Raw genomic sequence first — 25097 nt, 5'->3', positions numbered from 1 at the left:
ACCTTAAAGCACGCAGGGAAAAGTAATACAAGAAGATAAGATGTAATACAAGAACAAATCAAGCTTAAAAAAACCTTTCAAATAAAATGCATATGTTTTTTCCTGTTACTTCCACATTATACCTTCATAATGATGTTTATAGGAAAACATGCATAATGATAATTTGTATGTATTGAAAAGTTTGTCATAATGCCAAAGATAACTGAATTTAACGCTGGCAATGCCTAGGTATTTGGAGAGTGATCTAATGATATTTGAATATGTAATAACATAAAAACAAACACAAATTAGAAATCATTATGTATTTGGCTCCATATATTTATTTTTAGTACAAAAATGGTTATGAATTAAGTTTTATGAATTGAATATAAAGCAGGCCACTAAAAATACCTGGAATCTAAATCTTGGTATTTCCATAGGGCTAGTAGGAATGACCAAACACATAAACAGATGTTCTTTAGATCTTCCTCGCATTCCATGTAACCAATAGTTAAAATGAATTTGTAATTTGGTGTCACATTTGTATAAACTAGATACAGTCTCCTCTCCATTTGAGGAGAATATATTCTATGCTTTGTTTACTTTATTGCCAAAGTCTATATAATTATCTAATGTAACTGGTCATATAATCTTTCTTTTTAACTTTTTAATGTTTGTTTGTGGGAGAGAGACAGAGACAGAGCATGAGTGGGGTAGAGCCGAGAGAGAGGGAGACCCAGAATCCGAAGCAGGCTCCAGGCTCTGAGCTGTCAGCACAGAGCTCGACATGTGCCTAGAACTCACAAGCAGCGAGATCATGACCCGAGCCCAAGTAGGACACTCAACTAATTAAACCACACAGGCCCCCAATTTGGTCATATAATCTAATTCCTACTCACTCTCTGCCCCAAATAACTGATAAACTATTTTAAAATCAAAATCATCATGGACAGAAGAATATTTCTAAGACTGAGATATATTATAGATACACTGTTCACATCACATTTACTGCAGACTAGATTTTGATCCTGTTCTATTAACTCTTGCTTATACTATAAATTCCTTTCCTTTTTTTTCTTTTATACTTTATTGTCAGGTTGGTTTCCATATAACACCCAGTGCTCATCCCGACAAGTGCCCTCCTTCCACTATGCTCATCACCCCCTTCCCCTCTCTCCCACCCCCATCAGCCCTAAATTTGTGCCTCCCTCCCTCTCCCCAACTATTTTTCCCCTTCCCCTCCACCATGGTCCTCTGTTATGTTTCTCCTGTTTCACTTATAAGTGAAAATATATGGTATCTGTCCTTCTCTGATTGACTTATTTCACTGAGCATAACACCCTCAAGTTCCATCCATGTTGCTACAAATGGCCAGATTTTATTCTTTCTCCTTGCCATGTAGTATTCCATTGTATATATAAACCACATCTTTTTGATCCATTCATCAGTTGATTGACATTTAGGCTCTTTCCATGATTTGGCTATTGTTGACAGTGCTGCTATGAACATTGGGGTACATGTGCCCCTTGCATCACCACTCTTGTATCTCTTGGGTAAGTTTATTGCTGGGTCATAGGGAGTTCTATTGTTAATTTTTTGAGGAACCTTCACACTGTTTTCGAGTGGCTGCACCAGTTTACATTCCCACCAACAGTGTAGGAGGGTACCTGTCTCTCCACACCCTCGCCAACACCTACAGACTCTTGATTTGTTCATTTTAGCCACTCTTACTGGCGTGAGGTGGTATGTCAGTGTGGTTTTGATTTGTATTTCCCTGATGATGAGTGACGCTGAGCATCGTTTCATGTGCCTGTAGGCATCTGGATGTCCTCTTTGGAGAAGTGTCTGTTCATGTCTTCTGCCCAATTCTTCACTGGGTTATTTGTTTTCTGGGTGTGGAGTTTGGTGAGTTCCTTGTAGATTTTGGATTCTAGCCTTTTATCTGATATGTCATTTGCAACTATCTTTTCCCATTCTGTTGGTTGCCTATTAGTTTGATTGTTTCCTTTGCAGTGCAGAAGCTTTTTATCTTGATGAGGTCTGAATAGTTTATTTTGGCTCTTGATTCCCTTGCCTTTGGGAATGAGTTGAATAAGAAATTGCTGCAGTTGAGGTCAAGGAGGTTGTTTCCTGCTTTCTCCTCTAGAGTTTTGATGGTTTCCTGTCTCACATTCAGGTCCTTTATCCATTTTGAGTTAATTTTTGTGTATGGTGTAAGAAAGTGGTCTAGTTTCATTCTTTTGCACATTGCTGTCCAGTTCTCCCAGCACCACCTGTTAAAGAGCTATCTTTTTTTTCCATTGGATACTCTTATAAATTCCTTTTCTTAACATTTACTACAAAATTGGCTATTCATGTAATTTTCTGTTTTTGTTTTGTTTTGTTTTAAATTTTTAAATTTATGTTTGAGAGACAGAGAGAGACAGCGTGAGCAGGGGAGGGTCAGAGAGAGAGGGAGACACAGAATCTGAAGCAGGCTCCAGGCTTTGAGTAGACATCAGCACAAAGCCTGATGCGGGGCTAGAACCCACAAACCGTGAGATCATGACCTGAACTGAAGCCGGATGCTCAACCAACTGAGCCACCCAGGCGCCCCCTTGTCTTGTTTTCTTAATCTTTATTTATCTATTTTTGAGAGACAAAGTGGAAGCAAGGGAAGGGGCAGGAGAAAAGAGAAGACAGAATTCAAAGCAGCCTTCAGGCTCCAAGCTGTCATCAGAGAACCCAGTGTGGGGCTGAAACCCACTAGTTGTGAGATCATGACCTATGCAGAAATCAGGTGCTTAACCAACTGAGCCACCCAGACACCCTATGTAATTTATTGCTTAACAGCTATCTCTTCATATGAACTATGAGTTCTTTTGCTCATTTTTAAATTTCAGTACTTATCGTGGAGCTTCTTTTGATGAATGAACGAAAAAAAAAATAATTTCAACCCCAAATTAACTCATTGTATTATCTACATGTACATTTAGTGATTAGCCAATATTAGGTACTATTTAAAAACAAACAAATGAAATATATTTCTGAATTTAGTATAATAATGTAGTTAATTATAATGTAGTTGCCTCGTAGATCTCATAGAAAGAAGTTTTTCCTTGGCTGTCAATTCAGGCATATATGTTCTCTTTCTAATTTATTGGATTTATATCTTAAGAACTTTATATATCATACAACTTATTTTTTCTCTGTTTTGGCTTTTAGAAAGAGTAGAGACAAGTTTTCAGCCTGCAATAAAAATTTGTACCCTTCTTTTTAGTGTGTATTATGGGTACCAGCTGTATTCCCAGTTTATCTTTACTCATTTAAGAGTTTGCTCATTTTTCTTCTATTCTGCATCTCTGTCCCTACTTATTTAGTTTTTGGTGTGTGATGTAGTCTTCCACCTTACTTACATTATTAGTGTTATAGAATTAGTACTTTTACAAGAGATGGGTATAAATAACATAAGAAAACAATTATCAAGTGATTGTATAGATGTTTAGTTTTAAAAGAATTTAGAATAATTAAGTGCAGTAGGAATATAGATGGAAAAATTGATAAGAAAAATCATTCCAAGATGAATACAAGATCAGAAGAATCATTAAGCCTACCACGATGAGATGAATATTACTCATCCATTGTTTTAAATTTGCCACTGTAAACTAAACAGACATATTCAGTGAAGAGAGAGAATTCAGAAGAATCTAACCTAATTCAGTTTCCTCAGATATAGTGCCCTGGTTTATGAGAAAATAACCAAAGGATGGGCACAAGGGAAATGTTTGTTTTATTTATTGTTTTTGGTTTTTGTTCTGCCTTTTAAAACTTTTGTTCACATATTTTAAGATGTAGGCTAATGATCTTGAGGCTGCTCTGATTTTTTTTTCCAATAAGGAGTCTTTCCCAATACAAATAATATTTTCAAGACTAATCTTCAGTCTGAAAAAAACTGAGCTGATGGGAAATTTCTAAGGAATTTTGTATAAATCAATGAAGGCTTAAGTTCTACCTATCTTTCTAAAATATTAAGTACCTGTTCTCAAGGTACCAGTGCTAAAAATTTCAGTCAAAATTGGCTTCTCAGCACTTTTTTATTCTATAGCTGAAACTATCCCATCTGTGATATTATTAATGGTTTATTTTTAATGGGTGAAATATCATACAATGCAACACCTTTCTAACAGTGCCACCCTTTAACACTCTTAAAAATCTTGAAATTGAAGGTTAAAATGGAATCCTCAGTATTAGTGCTTATGAAGATAAAAAATCAATAGTTTTAAACTAGCATTGCTTTTTCAAGCATGTTCTGATTCTTCCAATTCAAATTTTCCTTATTAAAAAACCCTCATACACAAAGCAATAGAAAAATGTTGTGGCAAAACCCATAAAAATTCTCATAATTGATTATTTCATACATCAAACATTTTGATAACCCATTATTTGAAAGATACTGTTCTAAGTATTGAGAAATCAATACTTAGTAACAAAGTAGATAAAAATTTCCCTATATTCACAAATCTATGTTTTACTGGATTATATAAACAGTAAAAAATATATATAAGGGTGTATATGTGTATATATATACATATATATGTACACACATATATATATAATTTAATACACTGATAATTTATAAAAAGAAAGCTAAGGGAGGGGAGTAGGATAAAGCAGGTTTATAGTTAGGATCTGAGAAGAAAGTTGAGTAAAAGAATCACACGGGTTTCTGGGAGAAATGTATTTCAGGAAAGGGAATAGCATATGCAAAGTCCCTAAGACAGGACCAGACTTGGTTTGTTTGAGTAACAGTTAAAAAGCTAATGTGGTTTGGAATAGAGTGAGCTGAGGGGAGAATAAATAAAAGAAAAGATTAGTTAGAATGGGGTCTGTCATATTTAGGGCATGTCATGCAATAATTAGAGAGATTTTTTTGTTTGTTTCATTTGGTTTTTACTAAGACTTTAGTTTTTTAGAGCACTTTAAGGTTCACAGCAAAATTGAAAGGAAGGTTGAAAGATTTCCCACATTCCCCTGTCCCCACATATGCATAGCCTCCCTCGTTACCAGTGCCCCATACCGGAGTGGGGCATTTGTGACAACTGATGAATCTAAACACACACGTCATTATCACCCCAATTCATCACCCACAGTTCATTTTTACATTTCCTGGATTTGAACAAATGTCTCATGACATGTATCCATCATTTTGGTATACTGCAGCATATTTTCACTGTCCTAAATATCTTCTATGAACAAATTAGAATTCCATAACAACACACTGAATTGTTTAGACTCTCCCATTCCAGTCTTAGCCAGAAATAAACAGTTACATAAGACATACTTTTCTAATATTTGACATAGATTCTCATGATGTCAGCATGAATCTCAGGATTTCTAAGAAAGTTAGAAATTTGAATAGATGTTATCTATATTGGTCATTGTAACTGATTATACGTGACTTTTTCTGCATGTGCTAAATGTGAGTTTGAAGAACATAGGATTTAAGGTAGCAGAGTGTGAAAAAGTACTTAAGGCCATCAATAGAATAACCTTTCATTGTGTCTATAACTTTAGGTAGAAAATGCCTAATAAATAACATTTGTTTCATTGAAGTATTATCCATGAGAACTGTAATACTATTTATGGTTAGACAGAGATTGTCTGCATTCACTGCAACTATTGTAAGAGCTATTTTCTAACAAAAAAGGAACTTGTTTTAGAGGGTGTATGTGGTGATTTATGTCAACATTTATCAAAAATATACCTAATATCAATCCTATGCTTACTTGGCGATTCTTTTCCAACATAAATTTTTTACTGGTATATCTTTGATGTAGTAATCACATGAATAAACAAAATTATCCAACAATTTCAACAAGCAGCATATTATTTTGCTCTTGTGCAATAATACTAAGAAACACTGCAAACGAAACATACCAGTAAGTAGTTACTTTTTCTATCAGTAAGGGAAATATGTTTTACCTATGTCTTTATTAGCCTCTGTAAAATATGTTATTGCAAACAAGGTACATAAAATATTATTTGAAAGAAAATGTGTACTTTATTCCTCTTCAATTTTGATAAATATGGAGGTGAAAATAGATATAAAAGGTGGAGAAGAGAAGATCATTTATTATTAGTAAAATATTCTGCAAAGGACTCCAAAGACAGTGAAACATATATCTTCAGCAATCCTTTTCTCTGGCAGGTCAGTTTGGAACCTAGCTTAAGATCTAAAACTTATTTGAAAATAACACAAAAAATATATGGAATGCTGAACATTAAGTGGTAAATGAAATGAATGGAATAAGAACCATATTAAAGAACCACATTTTGGGCTGAATATCTGTGCAAAATGAGAAACAGAGAGTTGAAGAGGTGATTTATAAAGCTACATTCAAAATGAATTCTTCCAAAAAAATGAATTCACATATGTAGTGTAAATTATTCTATTCACTTATCACCCCTGGTGAAGTGATTACTGTTCTAGTAGTCTTATCACAGCCTCTGCTGCTCTTCAGAATTAAAAGTTAATTCAAAAACTTTCTGCAGGGGCGTGTGGTGGTTCAGTCAGTTGAGTGACTTTGGCTGGTCTTGTGATTCACCAGTGCTGACAGCTCAGAGGCTGGAGCCTGCTTCAGATTCTGTTTCTCCCTCTCTCTCTCTCTGCCCTCCCCTGCTCACACTCTACCTCTTCCCCCCTCAAAAATAAATAAACATTTAAAAAATTAAGTTAAATTAAAACAACAAAAGCAAGAAAAAAAATAATCTTTCTGCAGAGGGGTGCCTGGGTGGCTTAGTTGGTTTCACTTATGACTTTTGGTTTTGGCTCAGTTCCTGGTCTCACAGTTTGGAGCTTGAGCCCCATTTCAGGCTCTACTCTGACCATGCGGAGCCTGTGTGGGGTTGTCTCTCTCCTTTTCTTTCTGCCCCTCCCCTGCTTACACTCTCACCCTTTCAAAATTAATAAACTTTTAAAACAACACTCTCTGCAGAAATTCAACTTCTACAAGTTCAGTTCTGATTCTGAATCTCCTTACAGATTTTTGAGCTTTGTTCTTTTCAATATAAAACATTTGTACTTGTCAATATTACACCACCATTTGTCCTTTTTTTGACAGTTTATTATTGAATTTTTGTATTTCTTCTGCACCTGATTTTCATCACAGTCATTCCTCCTTTCCTTTGACCATTTTGCTCCTCAGCCTACTGTTGAAATGTCAGTTTAAAACCACTACGTGTACAGAAAAGTATATAATTCTTTTGATATTATTTATTTATTTATTTTTAATATTCATATGTTTTGAGAGAGAGAGAGGAAGCATGCTAGTGGGGGGAGAAGCAGATAAAGAATCCTAAGCAGTCTCCATGCTATTATTAATGCAGAGCCTGATGTGGTGCTTGATTCCACAAACCCTGAGATCAAGACCTGGGCCAAGATCAAGAGTCAGACGCTTACCTGACTGAGCCACCCACACATTCCTTTACCTACTTATACAAAAATATAAAAATTTTGCCTAAAATCATCAAACTCAGAATAATTCTAACTTTAAGAAAAATGAGGAGACTCATAACTGGTATACAAGAAACATTCTGCTCTTAGGGGCAAGTGAGACCTTTGGAGTAAATGCTATCACTTGTGAAATCTTTACAACCATGCTGTAGATGTAGTCTGTTAAATTGTAGTATGTATTTATTAATCCGATTGAATTGAAGCAAGAAGTCCAAGGATCCAAGGAGCAATAATTATTTTATGCTAAAAATACTTAGGGGCCTTTTGAGTTAGATTCAAGGTCTTTAATTTCTAAATTCTTTTTTTGGAGATGCCTGGGTGTCTCAGTCAGCCTGTTTGGGATTCTCTCTCTCCCTATCTCTCTGTCCCTCCTCTGCTTAAGTTTTTCTCTTTAAAGATTAGTAAACATTAAAAAGATATATATATATATATATATATAAACAATATATATATATAAACTATATATATATATATATAAACACTTTTAAGTAAACTCTTTTTTAAAACATGTTTATATTTGAGTGAGAGAGAGAGAGAGAGAGAGAGAGCGAGTGAGCTCAAGTGGGAGAGGAACAGAAAGAGAGAACTCCAGCCAGGCTCTGTAGCACAGAGCCTGATGCAGGGCTCAGACTCCTAAGCCATGAGACAGGACCTGAGCTGAAATCAAGAGTTGAGTGCTTAACTGACTGAGCCACCCAGACGCCCCTTATTTCTAAAGTAAACTTAATGATCTGTAAAGGATCTTAATGATTCCTCTAAGCGGAAGCTTAGAAGCAGTTAAATCCAACTCTTCATAAAATTCATTTAATCCTAAACAAGTGATTAAAGTAATGTTCAAAGATACTCCCGTCTGTCTCCTCCTCAAGGAGCAATAGTCTATATGACCTAATTATTTCTTCATCTCATTTGTGGACTTAAGTACCACCTCTAGCTAGATTTCAAAAGCGATGGCTATGCGCAGCCGGCATTCTTCTTAATAGATGATTCGTTTATTCTTTAAAACCCTTACTGAACACTGGGCTAAGGGATGGGTTGCAATGAAGATTCAAAAACCACTCCAGGGCTGCCTGGGTGGCTCAGTTGGTTAAGCTTCCGGCTTCCGGTTTCGGCTCAGATCTTGATCTCAAGGTTCGAGCCCCGTGTCGGGCTCTGTGCTGACAGCTCAGAGCCTGGAGCCTGCTTCGGATTCTGTCTCCCTCTCTCTTTGATTCTCCCCTGCTCATGCTGTCTCTCTCTGTCTCTTAAAAAATAAATTTAAAAAACATTAAAAGAAAAAACCACTCCAGTTTTTGAGCATACACTCTGTGTCTTAGTAACTTACCGTACAGTATCGCTACTTCTTACAGCAGTGCTTCAGTGTAGGTACTGTCAGTCCCAGTTTATAGGCGGGAAAAGAAGTGACTGATCAGCTTGAGGCTCTACAGTTAGTAAATAACACAGCTTGGATCCAGAGTGTTTATTTTTTAAATAATATGGCTTCCTCCTACCACTTTTCAGCATCCCACTTTCTCAGAGTTCTTAGGCTTCAGCATTTTATATATATATTTGAGCAATATAATGGCAATATCTAATGTTTCTATAATATGAGCTGCAAAAAAATGTTTTAACTCTAAAATATTGTTTGTAGTTTGAGTTTTACCAAGCATCTATTACTCCAGTGTGTGTTTCTAATTTAAAATGTTTAAGGGAGTGGTGCCTGGGTGGCTGAGTTGTTAAACCTCTAACTCTTGTTTTTGGCTCAGTTCATGATCTCACAGTTTGTGTGTTTGAGCCCTGCATTTGGTTCTCTGCTGACAGCATGAAGTCTGCTTGGGATTCTCTCTCTCCCTTTCCCTCCCCACTTGTTATCTTTCCCCCTCTATCTCAAAATAAATAAATAAACTTGAAAAAAAGTTTATGAAGGGTGTTTGGGTGGTTCAGTTGGTTAAATGTCCAATTCTTGATTTCAGCTCAGCTCATGATCTCCCTGGTTTGTGAGATCCAGCTCTGAGTTGGGTTCTGCACTGACAACACAAAGCTTGGTTGGAATTCTCTCTCTCCCTTTCTTTATGCTTCTCTTTCTCTCTGTCCCTCTCTCTCTCAAAATAAATAAATAAACATTTTTAAAAAGTAGTTCGTGATGTTACTTTTTGTCTCTGGATCACTAGGATATGTTCCTTCTTTTTCTTATAAGTTCATATTCTTACCTTTCACATTAGGTGTTTAATCTACATAAAGTCTACTTTTCTAAATGGTGTTAGAAAGAAACTCAGATATTTTTTCTCCTCATATAATATATCCAATTTTCCAAAATTATCCAATAAACATTGTTTCCTTTTTCAACCCATTGGTAATTTTTATCAATTTAAGTTACATATATATATATGTGGTTCTCTCTGTGTTGACTATGGTATTGTATTGGTCTGTTTCCTTTTTTGCGATTAATGTATGGTGTTTGTTTATTTACTTATGATCCTGGAAAGCCAAGTTCTCTTTCCTTAGATGCTCATTTTAAATCTTACTTATTAGCTCTTTATAGACCTTCAGTGACCACACATTCTTTTTGAATAAGTTTCTCAAACTTAAAAAAAAATCAACACACTTTTAATAAGATCGTTTTGAATGTGTGGATAAAATGAAAGAAAACTGACATTTATGCTAGATCCCTTCCCTTGTGAGGGTGTAGAATATCCCTTAATTTACTCAGAGTACTCTCTATGTTCCTTACAAGAATCTTACTTTTCTTCCATTTCTGGAATATTTTTTCTGGATATACTTTTAGTTTTATTCACTTTCACATTTTCACAGTTGTTTATTTATAACAGGAAAACACTAAGTTTTACTGACGAATTTTTGTGTATATAGTTGAAAATGGAAGCTCAAATTCACTAGAGTTCACCAGAGTTCAGTAAACACACTCTGAGTGAACATCAGCTTTGAAGTTTGTTAGCTTGCCTGGGTTACCACATTCACTTTATTTTCACCCTCTTGGGACGCCTCTTCTATCTGTTAGTGGTATAACTAAGAAATTATTTTTATTCATTATTATTCTATAGTTTTAATTGTTTTACAGTTATGTTTTTCAGAATGCTTAATTCACCATATTTCTTGCAATGAAAATTCAGGAATTTTTCTTTAAGTTTTGTTAAATTCTGTGTGTGTGTGTGTGTGTGTGTGTGTGTGTGTTTCTTTTTCATGTTTCTTCTCCTTTTAAAACATTTATATTCTTCCATATTTTTCCATTAAATACTAACCTCCTTTATTTCCAGCTTTTAAAAAAAAATAAGCATACTAAATTTTTGAAATTTTCCTTTCAAAAAATTTAAAATTTTTTACTTCACAATATAAATATATTGTGTTTAGAGATGGTATCCTATATTACCTTTAGGATATATAATCTTAATATAGACTTTATAGTCTGTATATAGTCTATATATAGACTTTAAATTTTCTTTGTACGAATAACCAATTAATTAATGGAAATTATCATTTGTGATAATTTGGGGGTAAATGATTCCATAGATTTATTATATACTATGTACTATTCACTGTTTGAGCATAAGTACTCAGTATTTTAAAAATAATGACTAAACCTACAAGGAGATTAGAGTCTAGTGAGGGAGAGACAGTAAGGAAGTAAACATATTAACTAAAATCAAAGTGATATATGCATGGAAGAAAATGAAGCATGATAAAGAAGATAGCCATGGAGTCTATTCATACATTCAAGGAAGAATATATTGCATTATGTTAGAAAATTCTCCCATTTTTATTGATTTGACAAATATTTCATTTTTATATTCAAGGTGATAAATTTGCTAGATTCATATGTGTTTATATATTTATACCACAGATTCTTAGTGGGTTAATCTGTTTAATATTATGTGATCCCTGTAAGTGATTTTTGCAACAATATTTGTCAAATGTTAGTATTTACTTAGATAAGCATTTTCCTGGAGTAACATTTTATTCTTTTTCTCCAACATTTATTTTTTAAAATTTTATGATCAGTGTATATCCATCTTGTTTTGATTTTTGAAATTTAATTAGATAAGCTTTGCCTGAAGTAAATTTAATTCCTCCATGTTTATTCAGGTAGTTAATTCTAAAATCTTATTTTGTAACTTATCATTATAATATTTTCCTTGAGAATCTATTTTCCCCATTTTTCCTTTGGATTGATAATTTTTTTAATTCTTTTTCTATCACCCCACTCTTGCAATTATGATTAAAATAATATGTTTTATTATATCTTAACAGTTGCTTTTACATCTTTAATACATATTTTAATAAACCCAAATTCAATTAATATTTTTATTATTCTCATAAATTAGAATGTTTTGTAAATCACTGAATTTTTTCTTACATTATTTTTATTTAGTATTTAAAGCTCAACTAATTTTTAAAACAGTCTTATATTTGAATTTGTGAAAATGACTGTTGATTTGCCAAAATATTTTTCTGGACTTCTGTTCAAAGACTTTTTTTAGTACTCCTTTCTGTATTTGATTTCCTGCTTACCGAAGTTCATGTTTCTGTGTTTCTCCCAGAGAATATTTATGAATATTATTTTTCAGTCTTTTAATGTCTTCAAATATTTTTTTTGCCCTCAGTCTTGGAGAGTGGCTTACTTTGATCTGGAATGCTTCAGTAATTCAATAATTAGTTATTTCCTATCAGGATTTTGAAGATATAAGCCCATTTTTATCCGGACACTAGTTTTGCCACTCAGAAGTTTGCTATGGAAAATAGCAAATTGGCATGGGCATTGGGGTTCTTTTCCCAGTCATTAAATCTAAGAGAATTATTTGAGGAAAAGGGATGAGAGTGGATGTTGCAGACAAAGTGAAAACCTGCAATATATCAGAAAGACGGAATAGGCTGTGGATAGTACCTCACAGTTTCCTCAGCAACTAATCCCTTGCTTAACTTCATGCTCAGTAGAAGACTCAACCTAGTATTAGCTAGTGCTGGTGATGATTGGGACAAGGGAGATGGTTAGAGGCAATGCCTTGTGGGGCTGGCATGCAAACCTTACCCTCCAGCTATGCTGAATCCTAGAAGCTAGGCAAGCTTGGAAGAATGCATTGCCTTGACTAGTGGTTTGGAGTCCTAGGCAAACAGAAAGTAATTAACCCCAGGTTGCCACTCTAGAATTTTTTATCCTTAAGCGGGGGTCTCTGGTCCCTAAATTCACCCTGATAAGCAAAAACTGTCCTTTCCTGTGCTTTGCTGTCTTCCTTCTATACATACACTGAAAGACAAGTCATCAGATAATTCCATGGGAAAGTTCACTTTTTATTCATATCAAAAAATGTTTATTGAAAATATTCTGTGAGCTAGACATTCTTCTCAGGTGTGTGGAACACATTAGTGAATAGACTATAAAAAGTTTATGTCCTACTAGATCCTCTACATTAGAAAGGAGGAATAAAGTAAGCAATACATATATAATAATTCAGTGAATTATATAGTTTGCAAGAAGATGAAAGAAGAAAAAAACAGAGCAGACTAGGAGGATAGCAAATATGGGATTCCACGTAGGAAATAAAAATAGGAAGCAGGCATTCATGTATCCCGGGCACAAGGAGATAATAGAATAATGCTGCAAAATCTACTAAAATTTAGAAATGTTTATCAAGTTGAAAGCTTATATATACTTAAGGGTAAATAAAATTTTAACGTAGAATGAGCATTATTGAAGATCTCTTAGCATAAGTAATTTAGCAAGAAGGGAAACTGTTATGAATTGAATTGTGTTCTCCCCCAAATTCATTTGTTGAAACCATAATCCCCAAAGTGACTGTATTTGAAAATCAAGGATTTAGGGAAATAATGAAAGGAAGTCATAAGGGTTGAGTCCTAATTCAGGAGGACTGATGCCTTTATAAGAAGAGAAACAGACACTAGATATTATTTACATGCACAGAGAACAGTGGTTATTTTAGGACACAGCAAGAAGGCAGCCATCTCCTAGCCGGTAAGAGAAACCACACTGGAATTCAACCCTAATGACATCTTCATTTCAGACTTCCAGCCCCCAGAACTGTGAGAAAATAAATTTCAATTATTTAAGCCACCTGTATATGGTAGGTTGTTATGATAGCCCTAGCAGACAAATACAGAAATGTACCCAGGAGGAAGTACATATGGGAGATAATTGTGAGTGAATATTCTTGTTAAATTTATTGTTATTTTAAATACACAGTGATTGAAACATTAAAAATATATCAGGCAACAAGAATGGCTAAAATAAAACAGATGGAAACCACCAAAGGTTGGCAAGAATTTGAAGTAACTGAAATTCTCATACAAGGCTATAAGATTATCATCAGTGCCACACTGGAAAACCGTCAGAATCTACTGAAACCGAGTATGTGCATATGTTCAGAGCCAGCAATTCACACCTAGTTAAATTCCTAGAAAAATGAGTGTATTTTCACCAAAGACATATGTAAGAATACCCACAGAAGCTTTATTCATAACAGCTACAAACTGGGGAAAAAAGAACCCAAATGTCCATTTGTATTAGAATGGATAAACTAGTAAATTAACACAGTAGGGTTGTAATGGTAGGTAGCCGTGAGAATGAGTTTAAGCAATCACACAGGAGAATGGATGAACCTCACAAAGTTAATTTTGAACCAAAGAAATCAGACACAGAAAGGCATATGCTCTATTATCACAGTCATATAAAAAGTAAAAGCAGGCGAGACGAAAGGAATTCTTAGAAGTTATGAAAGAGATGCAAACAGTTGCAGTTATTACCCAGCATATATCTTTGGGGGCTGGTAGTGCTCAGTTTCTTGATTCTTAAAATTCGTTGAGGGGGTGCCAGAGTGGCTCAGTTGGTTAAGTGTCCAACTTCGGCTAAAGTCATGATCTCACCGCCCATGCGTTCGAGCCCTGCGTTGGGCTCTGTGCTGACAGCTCCGGAGCCTGGAGCCTGCTTCTGATTGTGCATCTCCCTCTTTCTTTGCCCCTCCCCTGTTTGTGCTCTTTCTCTCTCAAAAATAAACATTAAAATAAATAAAATAAAACAAAATAAAATTCATTAAGCACCTCTGATATATAAGGCCTTCCATAGGTATTTTATACTGAGTAAAATATTTTAAAATATCAGTATAACAATGTCTACATTGTCATAAGGTGAGAGAAATACATGGATATTAATAAAGTGAAGACTCTAATAGGTAAAAATAAACAAAATATGCCATATGAATGCAATACATGAACAAAAATAGAAAGGTCATTTAAAAAATATTGGAAGAAAGTTATAATTTTTCTAATAGAATTTGTATATGAAGAGAAGGAAAAATCAATTCCTTTATATTTTCACCTGTATCTTCTGTCACCTTCAAATAGACATATTTGTCAATTTTGTTTTGTTTGTTTTACCTCATGAGCTGAAATCTCCAAAACTATTTTGATTGCTTATCTCCAATATTAGGGGAAACTCATTTAGTCTTTATCTATGTGTGTTTTTTTTAATAGATATCATCCATTGAAGAAAAATCCACTTATTCTTAATTTGGTAAGTTTTTAAAAATTATAAATGGATATTATCTTTTATTTTACTAATATGGTGCATTATATTGTTTAATTTTCAAATGCTAAACTCAACTTGCATTCATATGATAAATCATATATGGTCATGAGTATTGGTGTGTTTGTATTAATAGATTGCTATTATTATGTTGAGGATATTTCCATCTGTATCATGAAGTATATTTATCTAAATTTTTCCTTCAATAATTTGTGTGAAATTTGTAGTATCAGGATCACACTGGTCTCATAAAATTAAGTGACAATATATACAAATGTATACAAATATTGAATCACTATGTTACACACCTGAAACTAATATAATACTGTATTTAAATTATACCTTAATTTAAAAAAATAAGTGGAAAGCACTCACTTTGATTTCTTAAGTAGGAAGTATAATGGTATAATTCCTACTTTAAATGTTTGATAGATTTTATTTCAATTGTAATTTTATTTTTGATTCATGAATTCATAGTATATTTAATAAATATTTAGGGATTTCCAAATATCTTTTTTTAATTGATTTCTAATTTAACTTGGAGAACTGAAATTTTTAAGGTCATTATAGTCTATTTTGGTAAATGTTCCATATGTATTTGAAAGAATGTATATTTTCAATCACTGACTTAGAGTATTTTCAATCTATCACTGATGTTAGATGGTAGTGTTATTCAGATTTTTATTACAGTTAATGGTTGTTTTTTGTTCCTTTGTTCAGTATATGAAAAATCTCTAGGTTTTAAATTGTCTATTTCTTCCTTCAGCCCCATTAGTTTGTGACTTATGAATTTGATAGCTATGTTATTAGCGGCATACATATTAAAGGTTATATTACCTTGTAATTAATTACTTTATTTACCATTGCTCTTGTAATGCTTGTCTTGAAATGCACTTTTTCTCATACTAATCTAGCCACAGCAGTCCTCTCACGTGTAGTTTTTGTCTAGTGTATTTTTATATTCTTTTACATTCAGCTTGTCTCTTTATATTTAAATTTTGCTTTTTATAAATAGCATGGAATTAGCTAATTTTAATATATATCTATCAAGTGTATCTCATTGTGTTATTTTTATTTTTAATGGTAGCTCTATAAATGATAAAAGACATTTCTAAAACATCAACGTGTTTTAGACATAATAGACCTGGCATTTATCACTTTCTATTCTACACTTCCAACTTCTCAGTTCATATTTGAAAATTCATCCGTCTCACATTATGTTGCATAAATGTAATACCGTTACAACAGTACTATGACATTTATTTCCTTATTCTCATTCTTGTGTTAATCTTTTCCTTCTATATCTATTGTCAATTGCAATTTAGTGTTATTATTTTTGTTTAAGTATTCATCTTTTAAGCATATTATGAGAAGAAAATATTAATATAGTTTTTTATATTTAAAATTACGATTATCATTTCTTCTTGAAGATCCAGATCTGCATCTTATTATATTTTCTTTACCCCAAAGAATTCTCTTTAGTGTTATTGTAGCTCTACTGGTGAACAGTTGCCTCAACTTTTGATTAAATATAAATGCCTCTGGGATGCCTCGGTGGCTCAGTGGACTTAGCATCCAACTTCAGCTCAGGTCATGGTCTCCTGGGTCACGAGTTCAAGCACCACATCGGGCACTGTGCTGACAACTCAGAGCCTGAAACCTCCTTCAAATTCTGTGGGTTCCTCTCTCTATGTCCCACCCCTGCTTGTAGTCTGTCTCTCTCTCTCTTTTAAAAATACATAAAACATTAAAATACATAAATGAATAAAATACAAGTACCTCCATTTCAGTCACCAGGCTTCTAAAATCTCTAAGTTGTTTTTTCATTAAATTTGGAATGTTTTCAGCCATTGTTTCTTCAGTTATATTCTACACTATAATCCCTTCTTCTGGATCTTAAATTTTGGGCATACTGGACTATTTGATACTTTTTAGGACCTTAAGCTTCTGTTATTTTTTTCTTCAATCTGTATTTTCTGTTTTTCAGACTGGAAAATTTCTATTGATCTGTCCTCATTATTGTCTTTCTATGCTCTCTGTAATCAGATGTGAAAGTCATTCAGGCTATTTTTAAATTTCATTATTATAGTTTTAATTCTAGAAATTCCATTTTTATAGTTTTCAGTTATCTTGTGAAAGTCTCCATTTGTTCATTCATCATGATCATATTTTATTTTAGTTGTTGAAAAAATGTATTTTAGTTCTTTAACATATTTATAATTCTGTTTTATTTTATGCTTAATGTCTGCTAAATCCAATACCTGCATCATCTCAGGATGATTGGCTGCATTTTCTCTTGACAATTCTTTATTGCATTTGTGGCAAATGGCAACTCCAAGGACTTTCTGCAGCCCTTCAGTAAATATTTGTTGAAATTAACAGGTGGACCAATATATGCATAGTTTTGAAGATATGTTTGTGCATATTTTTCATTGTAGGGTGGAATCTACTTCCTGTTTAGTATCATAAAGTTCTTAGAAGGGAAGATCCTGTAGAAATCCAGGGAAGTCTAACAGCTAGTTAGACAAACAAGAGGAATAAATTTATAGTTTATATGCATAATCTGTCTATTTTGCTTATATTTGCTCAAATTTTTGTCAAAAATTTAGGAAAAGGAAGAGAATCATCAAGTGTTCCTCTTTGTCTGAATAAAGCAGTAGGTTGTGCTTGATGTTTAGCCTTTGTGTGTGCATGTAGTAGACAAACAGTACTAAACGAAACCAATAGTTTTTATTTACTTTTAAGTATAAAAGCTTTATTTAATCATGTCTCACTCTACCAGTCAAACAGATGGCCAAAACACTCATTATTCCTGCTTGTTCTTTGTTGGTTTTGCACTCAATGTCCCAGAACATTATTTATCCTCCTAAGAACAATCAGAGTGCTACTCTTTCCTTTCTCATTCTTTATCAGCAAATTCCCTCTTCATTATATCATGTTTTCTCCCTTTGGAATAGAAGCAAATGTTGGTATTTTGTCTTCTTCATCTCTGTGTAGTCCTACCACTTGTTTCAGGAAAATCATATAATAGGAGTGAGCTTCTTTCTGTTTGAAAGACATGGTATACCATAACACAGACTTAATATCTATTAATCAAAAATTACTCAACATTATTACAAGTGCACATTAAATGCATCTACTCATATTTTTATTGTATATCATATCAGGAGTTTCATAGTGTCAATTAGTAACACTTTTGAAATTGTGCCAGAGGAAATGTTCAATACGAACATAAAGAGAAACAAGTACTATTCTTGTCTTTGTTGCCAATTTAAATACTAAAGATTTACATTAAAGGTAGAAGTTTCTTTCTTATTTTTAACGGAAGGAAAAGACCAGAATCTATAACCACTTGGAACTGCATCCACTAATTTACATAATACTAGCTTTTTAGTTTTCAGATTACTGACATTTTTTCCTATAGTTTTCCCGTTAGTGATCTCCACTTAGGGTAGAGTAAATATTAAGAATGTACTTCCATTTATGAAAACAGTATTTCTAGTCAAAACTGAAAGTGAATTTTATATTCAACATGGTGAAGGTGTTTCAACATGGTGAAAGTGAATGAGCCACCAACAATGTCTTCTGACTACAGTGTTTTAAAGTTTTTTATTTATTTATTTTTGAGACAGAAAGACCCTGTGTGGGGGCACAGGGCATGAACACAGGGACGAGGCAGAGAGAGAGAGGTAGGGAGAGAATCCCAAGCAAACTCCATTCTGCCACCGAAGAGCTTGAAGAATGTTGAGCTTGATCTCAAGAAACCATGAAATCATGACCTGAGCCAAGATCACGAAGTGAATGCTTAACCTACGGAGCCACCCAGACACCACTTCTGACTACACTTTTTGAAAAACAACTTAAAGGCATGCTTAGTAAAAATTTGCAGGAAGGATGCAAGCTGCTCTATTCAGGGATCAGAGCTATGATTACCAGTCTTTAGCTCCCTGTTCTATGCCTATAATATTTGGCTAAATATCTACTAAGTAGGAAACTTGCTTAAGTGGTGAATACAAAAACCTCTGTGTTCAAGTCTTGCTAATTAAATCTTAGGTATTAAGGTCATTAAAGCCATATGCTACCTGGTAAATGGCTTTGTGATTCTCAGGGTACACAATAAATAAATTCTAAGCATAGAAAGAGTAATTAAAATGATCCATTAAAAAATAGCAGGCATGGATATATATGGCTTTTATCTTTAAAAATATATATGTGCACAGCCTTGAATGATCATCAGTGAGTGCATCATTGTGACTTACTATTGATGTCACTGAATATACACTCAGTAGGGCTCACCCAGTCCTCAGTCTATAAATCATGCTATAAAGTAGCCTTATGAAGAAGAAGTCATCTGTGTCTCCCCAGTTTTTCATTTCTCTATCATAGTCAACTATTTCTAACTTTAGGTGGTTTCCTTGTCAAGAAATTCAGAATGGTGTTTTATTAGTCTGGCCTGGTGTGTACAAGTGTTATTTTATCTTTTAGGCTCTGTGTACTTCCTTTAGGATGTATGATACAATTTGCTAGAGGAAATACAAAGAAATAATTTATTTGTAAACTACTTTTGAAGGCTGAGGAAAATAAATATGAATTTTTTTCCCTCTAGCATTAGTATACCCCCTGGACACTAGAAACTATAGTAGATTAGGTTTGCATCTCTAGTCATTGCTACATAGTTGTGTTTTGAGAGTAAGCTTGAGAGCAGGACTTCATCTATAGATCTCAGAAGTAAGACTTGAGCAGCAGCTTGAAACCCTGATTTCAACTCTGGTTATAAACATGAAGATATTCTAGAATGTATAGTGGTGCCCAGTAATAATCTTATGTGTTCCCAAGGTCTCTAACTCTATCTCCATTGCTTACCAAACAGCTCATTACTCGAAATGTATCCTTTTGGGTTTTGCTACTTCCTTATTCATAGAGAAAAGACAGGCTTGACTCTACTATCTCTAATTCAACAGAAGTTCTTTGTAAGGTGTCACTGACATAGAATAAATATAGACATTTGTTATATTGGAATGCTAATAAATCTTCAGTTTCAGGCATGTGCTAATTATGTACGCAGGAGACAATAAATATTACTTTAATGTGTACACACGTTTAATTCCAAACTCTTCTCTGTCATTAAATCATGGTCTGTATTTCTTCTCATAAACTTCTTTGGTCATCCTATAGCAGGTAGATTTAATATTCCCTTGGACAACTCTAAATTTATTAGTAATGTAATAAAATGACAAGGCAGTACAACATGGTATGAGAGGTGAGATACTGGACACCCTTCAGTGACAACCATGTCCTAATCCCTAACCACTGTAAACGTATTCTGTTACATGTAGTTAAGAATTAAGATTGTATATGGAATCAAGGTTGCTAATTAGCTGACTTTAAGATAAAGAGACTACCCTGGATTATACAGGTAAACTTAATATTGTTACAAGGGTCCTTTAAGTGTGCAAGACAGAGAAGCAGGATATGAGTCAGAGAGAGATTTAAAGATGGTATGCTCTAACTTTGAAGAGGGAGGAGGAGACTGTAAGCCAAGGAAAATGGAAGGCCTCTGAAGCTGGAATATCCAATGAAACAGATTATCCCCTAAAGCCTCCAGAAAGGAATATAATCTTGTTGAGGGTTGAGTTTTTGCCCAGTGACACCCATTTCAGACTTCTGACCTTCAGACTTTAACATAATGAAATCTGTATTCTATTAAGTCATTAGTTTGTGGCAGTATATTACAATAGCAGTAGGAAACTAATACACCTACCTAAGAAGACAAAGGGTAATAGTTCATTGTTGGACCCTTCAGGCTTGCATGTATTAACTGTGCTGGAGAACTGTAACAGTTTTATCCTTTTATATGTGTTACAAGAACAACTATAGATTCTGTAAGATAGCACACACTGTGCAGATACGTCACTATCCCGGGTTATGATGGCTTTAAGTGCTTAACAAGGACAAAAGCCCGTGTTCAGTTAGCTATACCTCTGTTTCACATGAAGCAAGAGGTGAAGATATTTGTAGTTTTGATCTTCACATACACACAGCTTTGCTGTATATATTTTTTATTTTTTTTAAGTTTTTGTATTTTGAGAGAGAGAGAGCGAGTGAGCGAGCACGAACAGGGGAGGGGCAGAGAGAGGGAGAGAGAGAGAATGACCTGAGCCAAAACCAAGAGTTGTACATCTAACCAACTGAGCCACCCAGGAGACCCTGCTTTTCTTTATGAGACATCTTTGTTTAAAAATATATTCCCGGATACCTGGGAGTCTCAGTCATTTGAGCATCTGACTTCTGCTTGGGCCCGCGTTGGGGTGTGTGCTGACAGCTTGGAACCTGGAGCCTGCTTTGAATTCTGTGTCTCCCTCGCTCTCTCTGCCCCTCCCCAGATTGTGTTCTGTCTCTGTCTCTCGCTCGCTCGCTCTCTCTCTCAAAAATGTGTAAAACACTAAAAATTAATTAAGTAAGAAAGTAAGTAAGTGAAAATACATTCCAATTTGGAGAAAGATAAATTTCTTCTGTAAACAAGTCCAATCCAATAGCTACCATTAAGGACTTTTATTCATTTTTCTTTCCTCCCCACCTTTCTTTCTTTGTTGTTCTTTCTATTTATCTATCTATTTAATTTATTTTTTCCTACCAGACTGGTTTGTTGTTTTTATACCAGTCAGGAGATCAAGTATTCTATTTAAATATTTTCCTTATATTTTCACTTTCCAGACTCACACATGTAAATATATTTCCAAAGTCTTCATAGCTATTATTTTAAACTAAGATTATTATTTTTGAACTAAGTGTACAAAGGGGTCATTCATTGTACCTATTTATCCTGTAAATCCCAGGAATGGAGAAGTATATATTTTTTTACTCCCAAGATGAATAAAAATAACTTATGTTATCATCATATAACTTACAGTATTTTCCATATGAACAATAATACAATGCTTAGTTGGAGAAATAGACTCCAAATTTCCATTAAAGGAAGCCATTAAATTAACTTGCTGGTGCTAATTAGATTCAGAGAAAGGCTGCAATAAAAAATTATGCAAATAACCAATATGAATAGAATAGAAAATAAAATGTGAAAATGGCTGTTTCACAGTAGGATTCTCTTGGGAAGGACCTTATAATTCCCCATGTACTTGAAAATAAATCTTAAAATTAACAATAAAATACATATATAAAATTAAGTTCTTCAAGTCATGTAAGTATAAACATTCTCTATGACAGGTTAATAAATTCCTCTAGGAAAGAACCTTAAAAATGAATGTTTTATTCTCAACATGGCTTTCCTATTTGTATTTATTATAAATTATAAATTGAATGGTTTTCTTATTTGCTCATGAATCGATTTAAAGAGGAAAAATGCAAATTTGCTTTTGTTTTATGTAATATTTTTTTCAGGGAAGGCTACAATAAATTCCCATGTTGCATAATTTGCATCAAAGCTAGTACTTTATAAGCATTTGCATAGCCACATAAATTCAAATATGTATCATTTAAATTATAATAAAGAGCAAAACAAGGGAACTATTAAATAAATGCTGAAAAAGTTAATTAAGTGAAAATATCCCCACATGATATTATGTCTCATTTTATAATACTATGGGAAAAAAATCTTCAATTATTACACATTATTTTAGGCAAATCTCTAATAACTCTGAATAATGAGTCTATTGGTAACATATTTGATGATTAAAAACTTTGGCCATAAATACATCTTTTATTCACCTATATTTGTTAATGTTTCTAAAATAATATTCCCAATATCAATTAATTTGAATGACTTAACAGTGAGAAAATTGGTGATTTTTCTGTATTTCACAATACTAATTTTAGTTGAGAATATTTAACTACAATTCAAAGTTTATAACATTGTTTTTTATTTTTTCTTATAAATGTAATGGATGTCTCCTTAGCCAAAGTTTTATATCTTAAGAAACTAGATTATCATTAAAGAGATTTTTCTCTCACTATAAAACCAGTAGGAGACTGATCAGGAGTCAGTAGACTAAAAGGATTTACAAAATTTATTTAAAAATTGAATGTCCTGTTTAATAACAGCAGAGTCATGAAGGCCACCAACTTCTCCTAGTGTTATTCCCACAAAATGTTAAGCCTACCTGAAGCAAACAAATGATTGCTTGAAAAAATGGACATTTGGAATTTAGTTCTGGTACAAATTTTATGTATATTTTCAACAAGTCATTAAAATTATCTGAACTACACTTTATGCCCAAATAAAATGCTGATGTGAGACACATAGGATATATTTTGTGATTAATAGTTACTGTGAAAATATTCTAAACAGTTGAGGAAAAAAGTATATATAAAAAAACGTTATCAAGAGTACCTCAGGTAAACTAGACAATTAACTTAGAGGAAACTTTAAAAATATTTAAGGATTAATCTGAAAAATAACAGTTACCAGGTCTAGACTCTTTGATCTCTGAGAGCTACAGAATCATCCATTAAGAGGATACAGATATACTTTATAAACTGTCCAGAACATTGAAACTTATGGGTCATTTTCTAGATGATTTAGTGGGTTAGGATAACTCTTATACCAAATCCAAACCATCATAAGATATTTTAAATGTAAATATAGATTAGTTTTATTTACAAACATGTAGGAATTTATAATTCTTAAGTATTTAAATGTATGTTTAAAGAATGACTCATTACCATCTAAGATCTTCTCCAGAAATACAAGAATGGTTCAACATTAGAAAAATGATAATTTAATCTAGGCTATTAATTAATTGATGGAATAAAATAGAAGTGGTAATCTTGCTTAAAAAGCATCTGATAAAATTAAACTCGCTGAATTCATAAAAGCTCCTAGCAAATTTGGAACAGAAGAAAATAAATTTAATTTGTTAATAAGGTATATATCTTGGAAACATGAAACACCAATAAGGATTATAAACAGCACCATGGAAGATAACAATGAAATAATTTTCTATAAAAAAGTAAGAGGGAGAAGCTGGAGAGGCACCTGGGTGGTTCAGTCAGTTAAGTGTATGACTTTAGCGCAGATTGTGATCTCATGATTTGTGAGTTCGAGCCCCATGTTGGGCTCTGTGCTGACAGCTTGGAGCCCGCTGCCTGCTTCGAATTCTGTGTCTCCCTCTCTCTCTGACCCTCCCCCACTTATGCTCGCTCTCTCTCTTTCTCTCTCTCTCTCAAAAATAAACATTAAATCAAGAAACTGGTCCCATTCACGATTGCACGAAAAACCATCAAATACCTAGGAGTAAACCTAACCAAGGATGTAAAAGACCTATATGATGAAAACTATAGAAAACTTTTGAAAGAGATTGAAGAAGACACCAAGAAATGGAAAAACATTCCCTATTCATGGATCGGAAGAATAAACATTGTGAAAATGTTATTACTACCAAAAGCAATCTACACATTCAATGCAATCCCCATCAAAATTGCACTGACATTCTTCTCAAAGCTAGAACTATCCTCAAATTCATATGAAACCACAAAAGACCCCGAGTAGCCAAAGTTATATTGAAGAAGAAAACCAAAACGGGAGGCATCACAATCCCAGACTTTAGCCTCTACTACAAAGCTGTCATCATCAAGACAGTATGGTATTGGCACAAAAACAGACACATAGACCAATGGAATAGAATAGAGAACCCAGAATTGGACCCACAAATGTACAGCTAATTAATCTTTGACAAAGCAGGAAAGAGTATCCAACGGAAAAAAGACTGCCTCTTTAGCAGGTGGTGCTGGGAGAACTGGACAGCAACATGCAGAAGAATGAAACTAGACCACTTTCTTACACCATACACAAAAATTAACTCAAAATGGATCAAGGACCTGAATGTGAGACAGGAAACCATCAAAACCCTCGAGGAGGAAGTAGGAAACAACCTCCTAGACCTCCACTGCAGCAGTCTCCTACTTGACACATCCCCAAAGGCAAGGGAAATGAAAGCAAAACTGAACTCTTGGGACTTCATCAAGATAAAAAGCTTCTGCACTGCAAAGGAAACAATCAAGAAAACTAATAGGCAACCGACAGAATGGGAAAAGATAGTTGCAAATGACATATCAGATAAAGGGCTAGTATCTAAAATATACAAG

General features: G+C 33.7%; 1 long non-coding RNA gene across 3 annotated transcripts in view; it reads left to right on the top strand.

Moving 5' to 3' along the window:
• Positions 1-25097, top strand: part of LOC115302026 — a 231708-nt gene that overhangs the window by 150124 nt on the left and 56487 nt on the right. For all 3 annotated transcript variants that reach the window (XR_003913394.1, XR_003913395.1, XR_003913397.1), the window contains exon 2: positions 14945-14984. This is a non-coding gene — a long non-coding RNA (uncharacterized LOC115302026). The remainder of the gene's footprint in view (positions 1-14944; positions 14985-25097) is intronic.

This window comes from Suricata suricatta, chromosome 9, assembly GCF_006229205.1.
Source record: "Suricata suricatta isolate VVHF042 chromosome 9, meerkat_22Aug2017_6uvM2_HiC, whole genome shotgun sequence".
Classification (NCBI taxonomy): domain Eukaryota; kingdom Metazoa; phylum Chordata; class Mammalia; order Carnivora; family Herpestidae; genus Suricata; species Suricata suricatta.
Note: the sequence above shows the minus strand (reverse complement) of the source record. Positions and strands in the feature narration are given on the sequence as shown.